The sequence below is a fragment of the Schistocerca gregaria genome, chromosome 1, assembly GCF_023897955.1.
Source record: "Schistocerca gregaria isolate iqSchGreg1 chromosome 1, iqSchGreg1.2, whole genome shotgun sequence".
In the NCBI taxonomy this organism is placed as follows: Eukaryota; Metazoa; Arthropoda; class Insecta; order Orthoptera; family Acrididae; genus Schistocerca; species Schistocerca gregaria.
Window position 1 is genome coordinate 496,456,768 of NC_064920.1, and position 15,871 is coordinate 496,472,638.

Consider the following 15,871-nt stretch of genomic DNA (forward strand, 5'->3'; position numbering starts at 1 on the left):
TGTCAAAAGGGAGCGGCAAGGTTCTCAGCCCGAAAGCTCATACAGTGAGAAATTTGTTCTTTCTGCCTCTGAATAAATTGTAACTTGATATTTAGCGGGTGCATTCCTGATTATAATTTTAAATCTGTTTTAAAAAACGGCTTTTAGGTATAAAATTTCCATTCGTTGAAAGAAATTTGATTTGTTTTCCATCAGTTACCCACTGGCAAACACTTCCAGGCCCACATAGTGTGGTTAAATGTGTTAATGTTCTTGATGAATCGCTAGAAAATAAAGTAAATTCTTAAGAAATAGTTTTGAAAGTAAATTCACGCTTCAGCGGGATGGACCATCAGGTGCCAGCACAAAGGTCATGTAGCAAAAAATTCCAGTCAGCCTCGGAAGCATGTGACGTACGGGGGATGTCGGAGCTACAAAGGCGCTATGTTCTGGATGAATTGAGGCAAAGATGGGATCAGATGTACCGTACGTGTGCCCACGAAGAGCCTGCATGCGCACATTTAGACTCAGGAGCTCGAGCAGTCTGATTAGAGACGCTTGATACAGAGCTGCGTGCGCAGATTGCAGATTTCCAGAAACTGAAGGAGGCAAGATTCGAGTGCAGTTGCGCGTGTCAGGTTTCCAGGTCCCACTTCCCGTCCGGACCTCACCACCACGCGCGCAGTGCTTTGCAAGTCCCGCAACACCCGCGGCGTCGGAAGAGCACGCGGCTGGAGCCGAGGCCTGGGACACCGTAGCGAGTGGCGCGCGGCCACGGCTGAGCAGCCACAGCGTCAGTCTCCGGCTGCGCAGCAGCGAACGGGTGAACAACGCCGGCGAAAACTGAAGTCACAATAAAACAGCTCGATGAGCAGCTAGAAAGCGTTACTCCTATCAGCTGTTACGACGTCGGCCGAGAATTGTTCTCTTGGGGCCGGTACTGATTTGAGCGAGGGAGCAGTATACATTGTAATATGAAATGTATTCGTCAATGTGAATATGGACGACAATCAGTTGTATAATGGAATGACGACAACGAAAATTTGTGCCGGACCTAGACTCGAATCCGGATTTCCTGCTGATCGTGAGCGGTCGCCTTCGAATAGGCTGCCCGACCACGGCTCAAGGTTTAGACCTCAACTTCCGTATGTCGTCACACATGTGTCTACAGGGTGGTTGTTTTAACTTGAGACAGCTAAATATCTCGAAAACAACGTATCGTGCGAAAATGTAAACTGCCTCTTATATTGCATGTTAGGATTATATACCGACAGATATGTACGGTCAACTCAAACAATTACACTCCTGGAAATTGAAATAAGAACGCCGTGAATTCATTGTCCCAGGAAGGGGAAACTTTATTGATACATTCCTGGGGTCAGATACATCACATGAACACACTGACAGAACCACAGCCACATAGACCAGGCAACAGAGCATGCACAATGTCGGCACTAGTACAGTGTATATCCACCTTTCGCAGCAATGCAGGCTGCTTTTCTCCCATGGAGACGATCGTAGAGATGCTGGATGTAGTCCTGCGGAACGGCTTGCCATGCCATTTCCACCTGGCACCTCAGTTGGACCAGCGTTCGTGCTGGACGTGCAGACCGCGTGAGACGACGCTTCATCCAGTCCCAAACATGCTCAATGGGGGACAGATCCGGAGATCTTGGTGGCCAGGGTAGTTGACTTACACCTTCTATAGCACGTTGGGTGGCACGGGATACATGCGGACGTGCATTGTCCTGTTGAAACAGCAAGTTCCCTTGCCGGTCTAGTAATGGTAGAACGATAGGTTCGATGACGGTTTGGATGTACCGTGCACTATTCAGTGTCCCATCGCCGATCACCAGAGGTGTACGGCCAGTGTAGGAGATCGCTCCCCACGACATGATGTCGGGTGTTGGCCCTGTGTGCCTCGGTCGTATGCAGTCCTGATTGTGGCGCTCACCTGCACGGCGCCAAACACGCATACGACCATCATTGGCACCAAGGCAGAAGCGACTCTCATCGCTGAAGACGACACGTCTCCATTCGTCCCTCCATTCACGCCTGTCGCGACACCACTGGAGGCGGGCTGCACGATGTTGGGGCGTGAGCGGAAGACGGCCTAACGGTGTGCGGGACCGTAGCCCAGCTTCATGGAGACGGTTGCGAATGGTACTTGCCGATACCCCAGGAGTAACAGTGTCCCTAATTTGCTGGGAAGTGGTGGTGCGGTCCCCTACGGCACTGCGTAGGATCCTACGGTCTTGGCGTGCATCCGTGCGTCGCTGCGGTCCGGTCCCAGGTCGACGGGCACGTGCACCTTCCGCCGACCACTGGCGACAACATCGATGTACTGTCGAGACCTCACGCCCCACGTGTTGATCAATTCGGCGGTACGTCCACCCGGCCTTCCGCATGCCCACTATACGCCCTCGCTTAAAGTCCGTCAACTGCACATACGGTTCACGTCCACGCTGTCGCGGCATGCTACCAGTGTTAAAGACTGCGATGGAGCTCCGTATGCCACGGCAAACTGGCTGACACTGACGGTGGCGGTGCACAAATGCTGCGCAGCTAGCGCCATTCGACGGCCAACACCGCGGTTCCTGGTGTGTCCGCTGTGCCGTGCGTGTGATCATTGCTTGTACAGCCCTCTCGCAGTGTCCGGAGCAAATATGGTGGGACTGACACACCGATGTCAATGTGTTCTTTTTTCCATTTCCAGGAGTGTATTTTCCAATCGTGGTAGATGGCGCTGTAATCGACAATATCAATTATGCCTGATTTTACTACTACGAGCCGACGCAATTGTTTTTACCTTTCATTTACGACGTTTATGTAAACCTTTGTGTTCTAACGGTTGATACTTATATTGCAAATTTACCGTGGTGCTGCAAATGGTTTGTATAGTGCAATGAGGTTAACCATTTCAGTGCCCGGCTAGAAACTATGTTTAGCGTGATCGACGAACGACAATGTGTGTATAATAGCCTTCCGGTCCCATCGGGATGCTTGACATGGATAATACACTACCAGTGCTAAAATAGAGAGTGGTCAGAAACGAACTGAAAAGTTTATAAGGGTGTTCTACAGTAGGGTGTGATCTAAACAATTGTTAGGAAAAAGAGATGAGTTGCGCCGTTCCCGAATTAGCTGGTACTGAAGTTTTCCATTCAGAACGTTGCACGTGTAAATTCAAGCTCCCCGCAAGACACGGTGTCGCCAAACGTGTTCTTCGTTTGGTTTCCTAAAACCAAACAAGAGAGCAAGACAAAAATTGGACGTAGGACGGTAGTAAGGATAGAACCAAGCAAACGTCTGGCAAATCTCATGCGGTATGATGTAGCTATGATAACAACTGACCAGTGGCGAAGCGGTGGACGGAGGGGGAAGGGGTGGCGACAGGGGGGAGGGGCTACCATGCTCGGTGTGCCACTAGCAGAGAGACGCCAAGTGGTCTCCAAGACAACAAGTATATAAAGTGTCGTATCCCTGGCGCCGAGGAGCGGATGGGCAGCGCTGCGACAATAAAGTGCAGCACCCCTTGCTCCGATGAGTGTGTGTGTGTGTGGGGGGGGACGCCAATTAAGTCTCGTACACAGAGCGCCACTGCAAATATCACACTAACTGTATCCAGTGAGCTGCTTGAATTTTCACGCTCAACGACTTGACTGGCTAAAATCAGTGCTAATTAACTTGGAAAGAGCGCTACGAGTCGAATTCTTAACAATTATTTATCAGCACAACCTACTGTATAACACTCTTACATGTTTCTCTCGTTTTTAAGGTGTTTGACTATTACAGGTACTGAAGAAAGAGTGAATAGAGTGCAATAAAACAAGCAACAGGTACAGAAGAAAGGGTGAATAGAGGGCAATAAAACAAGCAACTAATCCCAATAAAACAATCAACTAATCCTTATAAATGTTTCTTCGATACACGGTATCCACGGTGCAGAGAGTGATACGAAACTGTTAACGTCTAAGGCTACGTTTATGCTGCGCGTCTGCCGCTGTCGGTTAGTTGAGTGAGCTACTGTGTTAGTTTAAGGCGACGAGTGATCGTAAAGGAACTAATCACAGCTTAAGTATAAGGTCGTTCCAGTGATACTCAAGCAGCTAAGCTGCAGCACCAAAACAGCCTTATTTTTCAGGTATCTGTTTCCACGGACCAGCAAAAGGAGCGTATTTCAAGTGTTAACCGACTCTACGTACATTTTGAAATGACGACGTGGCTGACAACCACTTCATTTACCAGCGTTCTAACGGCAATTCTTGAAAAGCAGCACGATTGTATCACTAAGCGTATTCCGAGAGAAGTCGGACAGACAGCATCGTATTCAATGGGCACCATCAGCACTTGTGTGAGATCGGTCCACAGAAACCAAACAGGCTGGTAAGCCAAGAATAGTGTCGACACCACGAATGGATGAGCGTATATCATAACAAGTGGATGCAGTATTTGGAACTAGCACCGGAAGCATTGCTGCAGCAGAACGCACTTCGCCCTCCACCATACGGCGGCTTTTAGACGAGGGACAATGGTCTCTGATCATGTACAAAGTGTGCAAGCACTGACCGCTTCTGAGTTTCCAGCCAGGGTTACCGTCTGCCAACGAATCTTCACACAATGACACATGTGAGAATGGTCCACTGTTCCTTGTGCATGTGTTATTTAGATACAAAACGTGCTTTGCCCGAGACCGTATTATCAGCATCCACAGCGCACACGTTTGGGCTTAGGAGAGCCCACATCCTACGAGAGGGTACGTCAACGGAGATTTTCTGTTAAAATTTGGGTATGTGTCGATGATCGGTTGACAGGAGTGCATTTCCTACCCGCCAACATGCGCAAGTACGGACTACGCTACCACTTACACAAAAAATGAACTATTTGGAGTCACGTAAGACATCGTGTAAGTGCTTCTGTGGTTGGAGAAGTAACGCACATAGGGCACTTTACGATACTTCAGCACGCTAACAGCCAGCGATATGTGCATCTTGAATTTTTCGTTTTAGAAGGTGAAAATGTTTGCAATACATTTCGAAGACTGCAGTCCCTAAGCACAATGCCGTGAGTGCACAAATAATTCAATTCCACACAACTGCGATGAAAATCATAAGAAAGTTATTTAATTAATATGAGAACTACGTAACTAATAATAACAGTATCGGCAGATTTATATTTTACCTCCATTTTTTACAGATAATATCAGCAATTATTTTAGCGGAAACACTGTTTACAGATTTCTCAAAATCGAAGAAGTTCTACTCGCCTTTGGTCGTAAGCTAACAATAAAATTCCATATCCAGATAGATGCAAGAGAATTACAAAAACAATTAGGTTCAAAAATGGTTCAAATGGCTCTGAGCACTATGGGACTTAACTGCTGAGGTCATCAGTCCCCTAGAACTTAGAACTACTTAAACCTAACTAACCTAAGGAGATGACACACATGCATGCCCCAGGCAGTATTCGAACCTGCGACCGTAGCGGTCGCGCGGTTCCAGATTGTAGCGCCTAGAACCGCACGGTTACTCCGGCCGGCAAAAACAATTAAGTGCTAGCAGCCACGCTGCTATAATAAGCGCTCTTTACTTTGAGCTGTGGGTAAACATGTACTCTAAGCCAAACAGGTAATTATTATGACGAGACATTTTAGGTTTATAGGGACACATTATATACGCAGACGAAGTATACCTTTTCCGGCAGACGGATGAACCTACCCCGTGGGGTATCCCAGGCCACTTTACCATAGAACATCAAAATTTTTTCTTTCCTGACCGATTTACTAGTCGTGTGTGCATCCATTTCCTGCAACACAAGATAATTGGTTATTTGGAAGATGTTCTTTAAGGTGAAGCGATACGCATGTGGTATGCGAACGACGGTGCACCACCATTCTTTCGTGTACTTGTTTTAGAACACACAGCATGGACCTTTGACAAGTGTGTAACATCGTGGCTCGTCAATATCAAGACCCCGACTTGAACCCGTTGGAGTTTTACATGCGGGCATATTCAAAGGCTTTGAGGTATAACAACCCTTCTCACAGCGCCAATGAACTCCGGTATAGCACTGCGGAAGGTTGTCAGTACATTTGGAACACGCCTGTGATTTTTGAATGTGAACAGGGATTGATGAGGAGACCTGTTGAAGCCTACTTTCGCAGCAGCCACAGTGGAACATTTTGTTTGTTCCCAAGTGCGTATCTGCAGCTTGTATCTATGAGGACTTTGTTATAAGGTGTTCATGTATCCAGTCGTACACGTCATATTGGGAAAACCATTGGTTTCCAGACCTAGTTTATTAGTATTAATGGCTTATTTCATTGTCCCTTATCCGTTCCTTTTGTTTATAGGCCCAGTACACCGTGACCATAAGCAACGCTGGTGATAGTTTTCCTGCGTTGAAGAGCAGTGCAATTTTTTTCCTCCCCTTTTTTTTAAAAAAAGGTTTCCATCACGACGAGAGTGAGCTAGCAGCGAAATTTGTCGCTTTTATACAGGCATATTTTCCAAATAATTTAAAAATATAAAACAGTACCTTCAAGTTTTCAAAATCGTTACATTCATGTGTTAAGTAAAATACTGTCGTTAAAGTAAAGAAATTCGACGGTAATTGTCATAAAAAGCAGAGCGCCTCAGATTACAGGAGTTACATGGATAGAGCAGTAGGTTAGGATGCTTGTTTGAGGGAGACTGTTTGGGAAAGGATCTAGGAGGAGTAGTTGCGGGTGAGGCTCTGAAACCAAGCATTTGTTAAGGCAGGGAACGATGTTGGGTGCCACGAAGAGGAAGGAAGGTATTTTGTTGAAGGTGGAAGAACGGGTACATTTCTGAGGTGATCAGGTAGGGCGATCAGATTAAAAGTTTCTTTAGGAGTGGGTATGGAAATATAAGTTTCCCCTATATTAGTTCTAATTAAAAATATATGTATATCTTCGGATATTCGTCGCTTGTGTAGTATTTGTACCCTTGCTAAGCCCACATCAGTATTCAAGCTCGCTAACGCAGTTCTTTCCAGTGGCTCTCGGTTCAGAAGTAACCGGTTCTGATCCTGGTGATTATAAAACTTTCACCACCAGTATTTGTCCTACAACAGAAGGAGAGAAGGGAGGCTCTTCCATGATCATGACTCCAATCTGGACGATAATTTCCATTGGTTCGGTGTTTTTCTCAATCATTTCTTTACGTGTGCGAATCTTTTCTATCTCAAGAACTACATCCAAAACGCTCTGTAAATTTCGGAACAAAAACAATCTTGGTTGGTTATTTAATATCAGTAATGCATTTCACTCTTTTGAGCCATCATCATAAGAAATAAATCTATTAGAAACGTGTGGAGGAAGGAGCATGGTCCTTCTTGTTCGACTAAACAGGTAAAATAAACTAAAAGTAATAGAAACTTACTTAAAGCTGCATGTGTAGCAGTCCCGTCATAAAGCAATATAAGATGGAAAACAGATGCAAAAGTAACACATCCATCACAAAAAAACCTATAAAATGGACCGTGGACCTAGTTAAAACAAAAGAAAACCGCCATTATATCATCTAACAGGTACAAGAAGGTGAAGGGAAAATTTCACCGACTATCGCATGCTACCTTAAGAAAACCAGCTGCCTCCCCACTATCACTACAGCATATGACCGTAAACGCCGTATGAGTCGCATGTAGCAAAATACCCATTCGGCGCTCACACAGATATTACCATGACAGATCGGAAAGCAAACAATGCGTAAAGCGCAGCAAGAGGTGCCAAAGTGGCAAGCATGACAGAGATAAGGTACATTTACAAAATACAAATACATGTCCCGAAAGCCAAAAAAGACCCACTGGTTCTATTGTATCATAATGTACGTGATTTCTGCTAATCATTTGCTCGTTTAGCAACATGTCTTTATCAACGTACACATGTTTAACCACTTCCAGTTCCTCGAGAAGATTCAGCTTTCTCAATTTCACAGCAAGGCGTAGCGTTCTCAAGTTTGTTATTGTGGGAGACAGGACTGCATTTCACTTAAGACGCTCAGCAGACGCTGAATTTTATTTAAACCGACCTTTCTTAGTTAGCATATCCTCGATGAACATAGTCGTAAACATTCTGTCAGTACTATGTAAAATTTAGCTCCGTATGACACAAGTTTCATGACATATTTTGAGCCACTATGCATGTATTTTTGGTTTGATGTGATTGAAACGTCTAGCACACATGCATGGTAATTTATTTGTTGTATGTAGTTTTTGTATTTCGTGACTGTGCCTTACACTGGCCTTGCGCGTCACACGTGGACCTCTTGCTACACTAACAGCTGTGTTTGCGCCCAATCTGTATAGTAGTACTTGTGTGTGCGCCAAATGGACAAGGTGCAGTATGCGGATAGTACAGTGTTTATTTTGTAAGCTTGGTCCTAGTCAAAGCTGCTATGGCGGAGTCAGCTAGTGTGCTTAAAATAACACGCGATAGTCCGCCATCATTTTCTTGATGTTATACTTGCGGTTTGCTTTTGTTTCGTCTAGGTCCACTCTCCATTCCATACTGTTTTTTTCTTATGACGGAAGACTGCATGAAGTGATGCTACTCCACGATAATATCTACTCGCATCTTACTAGACTGCCAAAAAACACTGTACAGCGCCTAGGAAGTCGTTACACAGCCACCTTATTCATATGAACTTATGCACTCAGATTTTTACCTTTTCCGATCTGTATCGAAGAACCTTCAAGGACCTCCCGTCCCCAATGAAAATGCGCTCCGAACATGTCTCGACGAGGTCTTCGCCTCAAAATCACGTGAATCAAAAATCATCCCAGCGTTGGCAGACTGTTGTAAATAGCGAAGAGGAACATATTCTTGATGACTCAAGCCTCTGTTATGTCTATCTGTTGTGTTTCCTAAAGTTATGGAGAAACGCTACGAGCTTGTGGACGTACCCAGTATTTACTAACAACACTTGATGGCAAACATATAAATATATAGATTGAGTATCCCACACCACCGCAAGTTGTTACTGTTATGACGTGTCTTGCTTGCACGTAACAGCTATATAGCCTTGTCCCAGAACTGAATATGGTTAGGCAACGTCTATGGCAAAAACGTTGCTAAAATATATGAACAACAACTTACAGTAATTTATTAATAGAAGCGTTAGAAATATTTAAGTGTAGTGCAAATAAGATGCGTGGTACCAGTTCGTTGTTCGTGAGCATTGGTCTGTCTTCGGTGGTCGTGTAGTCGACAGTCCATTAAACAAATAGTATTATCTCTTCTAGAATTTTACTTTGTCTCTTTGTGTCGGCGACTATTGATCAGTCAGGATACTGTCTTGAAATACTGTTAATACTAACTGGGAAGCACCATGTGACCACTTACATCCCTGTTTGGCAAATGGATATCAACTTTGGAACTATTTGTAATCAAATAAGGCAAAAGCGACAAAAAAAGCCTAGCCTCGATGCTCCCTCTATCGAAACCTAGCTTCAATTCATTTGCACCTGAGTACTAGGCATCTCGACAATCTTCTTCACTGTCCAGTCACATTAGTGTGAACACCTGTCAAAAGCCTTAATAACTGCCTTCTGTAGTACGGACCACAGCGAGACGCGAAGGAAGACAGCCAACGAGGCTTTGGAGTTTACCGACAGGGATGTGGAGCCATGCTGACTCTAGTGCTGTGGACAGCTGTGCTAGCTTTCTCGGTTTAGAATCCTTGTCATGACCAACGGGATGAATGTAGTTCCATAGATTCAAGGTTGTGTTTTAATCCGGGGGAGTTTGGCGCAGGTTTAGGATAGGGCCCATTTTCCTCGTACATTGTACTTAAACACGGCGCACGCGAGCAAGTTACCAACTTAGCCGTTTCATAAATGTTTCCACCCTTGGCCCGAAAAGCAATGATCATGTCTTTCGTGACGTCAATTAAATCGCTCCTTTTCCGCATTGCGACAACGGCTGCACGGTTTTCCTCGACCCCCCCCCCCCCCCCCTTCCTCTCCCCGAGTTGCTGACGGCCACATAGGAGGTGGTCACATTAATGTATGGCTGTGTTCCGTATCTTTCAGAGGACACAGTAGGGTCCACAAAATTAAAGGAGGTAAGAAATTCTGATGCCTTGGAAGAGAAATAACGCATGCTGAATGAAGCGAAGAGGACACTGAAAACAGGCTGGCGCAAGCGAAGAAGGAATTCCTCGTCAAAAGAAGTCTACAAGTATCAAACATGGGGCTTAATTTGTGGAAGAAACTTCTGAGAATTTACTTTTGTATCACAATATTGCCTATTAGTGAATCATGGATTCTAGGAAAACCGAAAGAGATGGTTGGAGTATATGACGTATGGTGCTATGGAAGAATATCAAATATTAGGTGGACTGAAAAGGTGTGAAACAGAAGTTTCACCGCAGAATTTGTCAAAAAGAAACATATAGGAAACACCAACACGAAGAACGGACGGGATGATAGGACGTCTCTTAAGATATCAGGGAATAACTTTCATGGTACTGTAAGAAGCAGTAGAGGGTACAAACTATAGGGGAAGAGAGATAATGGAGTACTTCCAACAAATACTTGACGATACCAGATGCAACTGTTATTCTTAGATTCAGAGGTTGGCCTAAGAGAGGAATAATTCGTTGTAGCCGCATAGATTCATTCAGAAGAGCTATGACTTATGACAAAAAAAATACATGTCCATATCCAGTTACTCTCATTTTACGACTATAAAGCTGATGACAGCTATGTTATATATCCAGGTACTTTTACGCATGTTTCCATTGATTCTAGTCGTTCAATAAAGCCTCTTACTCTATTTTTCATAACACATTCGTTTATTGTTTCATAGGCAATGTTATGATGGCTCAAAAGGAATTTTTTTCTATTCTTCTGACTGCTTTGAAACAGCGACCCGCCACGCATTCTTCCCCTGTGCCTACCTCGTCATCTCAGAGTACCACTTGCAACCAACGTCCTCAGTTATCTGCTGGATGTGTTCTAATTCTGTCTTCCTCTACAGTTTTTACCCTTTAGAACTCCCTCTAGTACTGTAAAAGTTATTCAGTGACGTATTAACAGATGTCCTGACATCCTGTCCCTCGTTTTTATTTCCAGCTTGCCCTTTTTAGAGATATCCATTCTGCTTCATCTGAACTGTGTACTGAGCTATTTCTTATCGCAGTATCTACATCATTTGATAACTTCAAGCGTTCCTTCTTATTCCTGAGTACTTTCGTTTCCCAATTTATTTGCCCAGTGATTCTTCCTGACTACTCTCTTAAACGTCAGCTTTCATTTTAGCACTATTACAATGTGATTTGAAACTATAGCTGTTCCTGGATACGCCATACGATCCTGTATCCGATTTCGGAATCTCAGTCTGACCGTGATGCCATCCGAAATCATCCCGTATCACCTGGCCTTTTCCAAGTATACCTCCTCCTCTATTCGCTATTACTAGCTGTAATTTACTGCAAAACTCATACAGTGATTCTCCCCTCCAGTTTCTAGTACCAAGCCCATATTCTCCTGCAAACTTTTCTGCTCCTCCTTCCCCTACAAGCGCATTCCAGTACGCCAACCGTGCGAGGTGGTGAAGTGGTTACCACACTGCACTCGTATTCGGGAGGACGACGGTTCAAACCTGCGTCCGGCCATCCTGATTTAGGTTTTCCGTGATTTCCCTAAATCGCTTCAGACAAATGCCGTTTTGTTTGGTTCCTTTGGAAGGGCACGACCAACTTCCTTCCACATCCTTCCCTAATCCGATGGGACCGATGACCTCGCTGTTTGGTCCTCTCCCCCGTACCAACCAACCAGTCCGCCGTGACTATTAGATTTCCATGTCCCTTTACGTACTGTATGACCCTTTCAATATTCTCATTTACTTTCTCTATCTCTTCACCTTCAGCTTGCGATGTCGACATGTATACCTGAACTTTTATTTTCGATGTTGGTTTGCTGTCGATTCTGATGTGAATAACCCTATCACTCTGTGCGCTACCTTCTTATTAATAACGAATCCTACTCGTGATGTACCATTTTCTGCCGCTATTCGTGTTACACTAGACTCATCTGACCAGAAATCATTCTTTCCATTTAACTTCTCTGACCATATTATACCTAGACTGAGTCTTTTGATTTCCCTTTTCAGATACTTCACTAGAACACTGTAAAGGCTGGCCGGCAGGCTACGTCTCTGCGGGAACAGCGGAACCAACGGGAACCGTCACGTCGACGGGTGAAGTGGGGGACGCAGATTGAACGCACATTTCAACGACAACAGAAGCAGCTACATCCTCTCTGGTAATACCGGAAATACAATTAACATCAGTATACAACGCGTTACCGCCAAAAGGTGCACCCTCTCTCAACGCCGTGTCAGGAGAACGAGACTGGAGTGGAGCGTCCTCGAAATCTGTACCGTCCTCAGTCCGCCGGCGGTTGACGTGCGCTGCAGGAGCCGTCGTCCCCTCGTGGGCAGAGGCCGCACTGGTACGCGTCGGTAACGGCGGAAATTAGTGAGGAGTAGGGGAGACTGACTGACAGCTGACTTCGAAGTTACTATGTCTGCTAACGTTAGAGGAAGACGTTTTTGATAAGACGACGTCAGAACAGTAGTACGGCGTGGGCAATCATATCTGAGACGACCGCTTTCGTTACAGAGAAAACAATTTCCTTCTTGCCCTGTATACGTAACATGGATTCGGTAACCACAAACATTTAAGTGGGAAGGATTATTCTTTTTAACGCACATGTGCACAGTCCGGATAACATTATAACACTGGAAGCGATGTTGTGCTGACCAGCGTTCCCATCGGATACGCCGTATTACTCCAAACGGAAGCAACGCTGTTTTAAGAAATGAATCGTCCACTTCAGGAGGAAGGTTTTAAATTCCAACCGGATTATATTCGAGTGCCGCATTTTCAAGGTAGACTTGACTAACGGAACCATGGTTCAAAATGGTTCAAATGGCTCTGAACACTATGGGACTCAACTGCTGTGGTCATCAGTCCCCTAGAACTCAGAACTACTTAAACCTAACTAACCTGACCGAGGCAGGATTCGAACCTGCAACCGTAGCCGTCGCACGGTTCCGGACTGCGCGCCTAGAACCGCGAGACCACCGCGGCCGGCAAAACGGAACCATCGCGATGTGGAAATAACACTTTAGAACCAACCCGGGAGAGAAGTCTTTCTACTTGGACGGGATCATAAAACTTCACAAAGAATGCATACAAACCTGATCAGGTGTAACATGGATAACATCAGCCAACCAATCGTGAATTTCTAAGGAGCCAGGTTGAACACGAAGCGTACTCTTGTCAAAACTGAAACGGACTGTAGTAGCTCGAGGAGGAACAGATTTAGGAGACTCGACAGACACCGTGGCAGAAAACCATGGCAGAAAACACCGCCGAAAAGAGGAAAACGACAAAAAAACTCCGCTACGAACCTACGATGTGACACCGGCCGATACACCAACAAGACTGAGTAGCTTCGACACAAGAGGCGCTGCGGCACAGGCCGAAGTTAACGACAACCTGCTCGCTCGACGCGCAAGGCGACACTCCGTTTTGAGCACTAGTAAAAGACGCCACCTGTAAACTATGAGTGGAGCGCGTTTTTCCTATTCAATGAATTTAAAAACGGTACTGCATTTATTCTTAAATAATTCAAAACCAGTTGCTGTAGCACCCTGTCACAACGTAATGGGAAAAATGTTTACGCCCAATCAACTACAATCCTGGAAATTGAAATAAGAACACCGTGAATTCATTGTCCCAGGAAGGGGAAACTTTATTGACACATTCCTGGGGTCAGATACATCACATGCTCACACTGACAGAACCACAGGCACATAGACACAGGCAACAGAGCATGCACAATGTCGGCACTAGTACAGTGTATATCCACCTTTCGCAGCAATGCAGGCTGCTATTCTTCCATGGAGACGATCGTAGAGATGCTGGATGTAGTCCTGTGGAACGGCTTGCCATGCCATTTCCACCTGGCGCCTCAGTTGGACCAGCGATCTTGCTGGACGTGCATACCGCGTGAGACGACGCTTCATCCAGTCCCAAACATGCTCAATGGGGGACAGATCCGGAGATCTTGCTGGCCAGGGTAGTTGACTTACACCTTCTAGAGCACGTTGGGTGGCACGGGATACATGCGGACGTGCATTGTCCTGTTGGAACAGCAAGTTCCCTTGCCGGTCTAGGAATGGTAGAACGATGGGTTCGATGACGGTTTGGATGTACCGTGCACTATTCAGTGTCCCCTCGAAGATCACCAGTGGTCTACGGCCAGTGTAGGAGATCGCTCCCCACACCATGATGCCGGGTGTTGGCCCTGTGTGCCTCTGTCGTATACAGTCCTGATTGTGGCGCTCACCTGCACGGCGCCAAACACGCATACGACCATCATTGGCACCAAGGCAGAAGCGACTCTCATCGCTGAAGACGACACGTCTCCATTCGTCCCTCCATTCACGCCTATCGCGACACCACTGGAGGCGGGCTGCACGATGTTGGGGCGTGAGCGGAAGACGGCCTAACGGTGTGCGGGACCGTAGACCAGCTCCATGGAGACGGTTGCGAATGGTCCTCGCCGATACCCCAGGAGCAACAGTGTCCCTAATTTGCTGGGAAGTGGCGGTGCGGTCCCCTACGGCACTGCGTAGGATCCTACGGTCTTGGCGTGCATCCGTGCGTCGCTGCGGTCCGGTCCCAGGTCGACGGGCACGTGCCCCTTACGCCGACCACTGGCGACAACATCGATGTACTGTGGAGACCTCACGCCCCACGTGTTGAGCAATTCGGCGGTACGTCCACCCGGCCTCCCGCATGCCCACTATACGCCCTCGCTCAAAGTCCGTCAACTGCACATACGGTTCACGTCCACGCTGTCGCGGCATGCTACCAGTGTTAAAGACTGCGATGGAGCTCCGTATGCCACGGCAAACTGGCTGACACTGACGGCGGCGGTGCACAAATGCTGCGCAGCTAGCGCCATTCGACAGCCAACACCGCGGTTCCTGGTGTGTCCGCTGTGCCGTGCGTGTGATCATTGCTTGTACAGCCCTCTCACAGTGTCCGGAGCAAGTATGGTGGGTCTGACACACCGGTGTCAATGTGTTCTTTTTTCCATTTCCAGGAGTGTATTTTGCGGTTTGTAAGGCAGGTCCCGGCGGAGGTTCGAGTCCTCCCTCGGGCATGGATGTGTGTGTTTGTGCTTAGGATAATTTAGGTTAAGTAGTGTGTTAACTTAGCACATAAGTCCCATCAGATTTCACACACACATTTGCGATTGGTAATCTTGGTCTGTAACTAATGTTTTCGCTCTACTGCCTCTTCCAGCGGTAACTATTCCTCGATGACGTAGCATCGTCTTCTTCTGGCAAGTGTTTCCATAGATTTCTGTCCTCACCTTTTCTTTTTTTTACTTACACACTTCGAATCTGATCTATCAAATTAATTTCCAGCAAATCTCGACAGAATCGTATTGCAAATGTTTCCTGTATCTTCTTCTCCGTTTCGCTTCCATTCAATACTGTGCTGCACGTGTAATATTTCAACAAGTTCTGCATCAGTATATGACACCAGCAGAGCTCCTGTAGTGAAGAAAACTTTCTTCGTTTGTGCCAGATCTATCTGTGATTCCAGTGCAGACGTGTAAAAACTAATGCTTCCTCCATTCCGAAAACCAACAAAGGATTGAATGATACGGAGATAAATAATAATTTAAAGACCCAACAGACAAATAAGTAAAACTAAAGAAGAGCACAGATGTCATTAAGATAAATGATGAGTAAGAGGCATAAATCTCGTCGATAACTTATGCTAGAAGTAAAAATGAGGGAGAAGTATTCCTAAAACGACTCGATTACGTCACCTATTGCTGG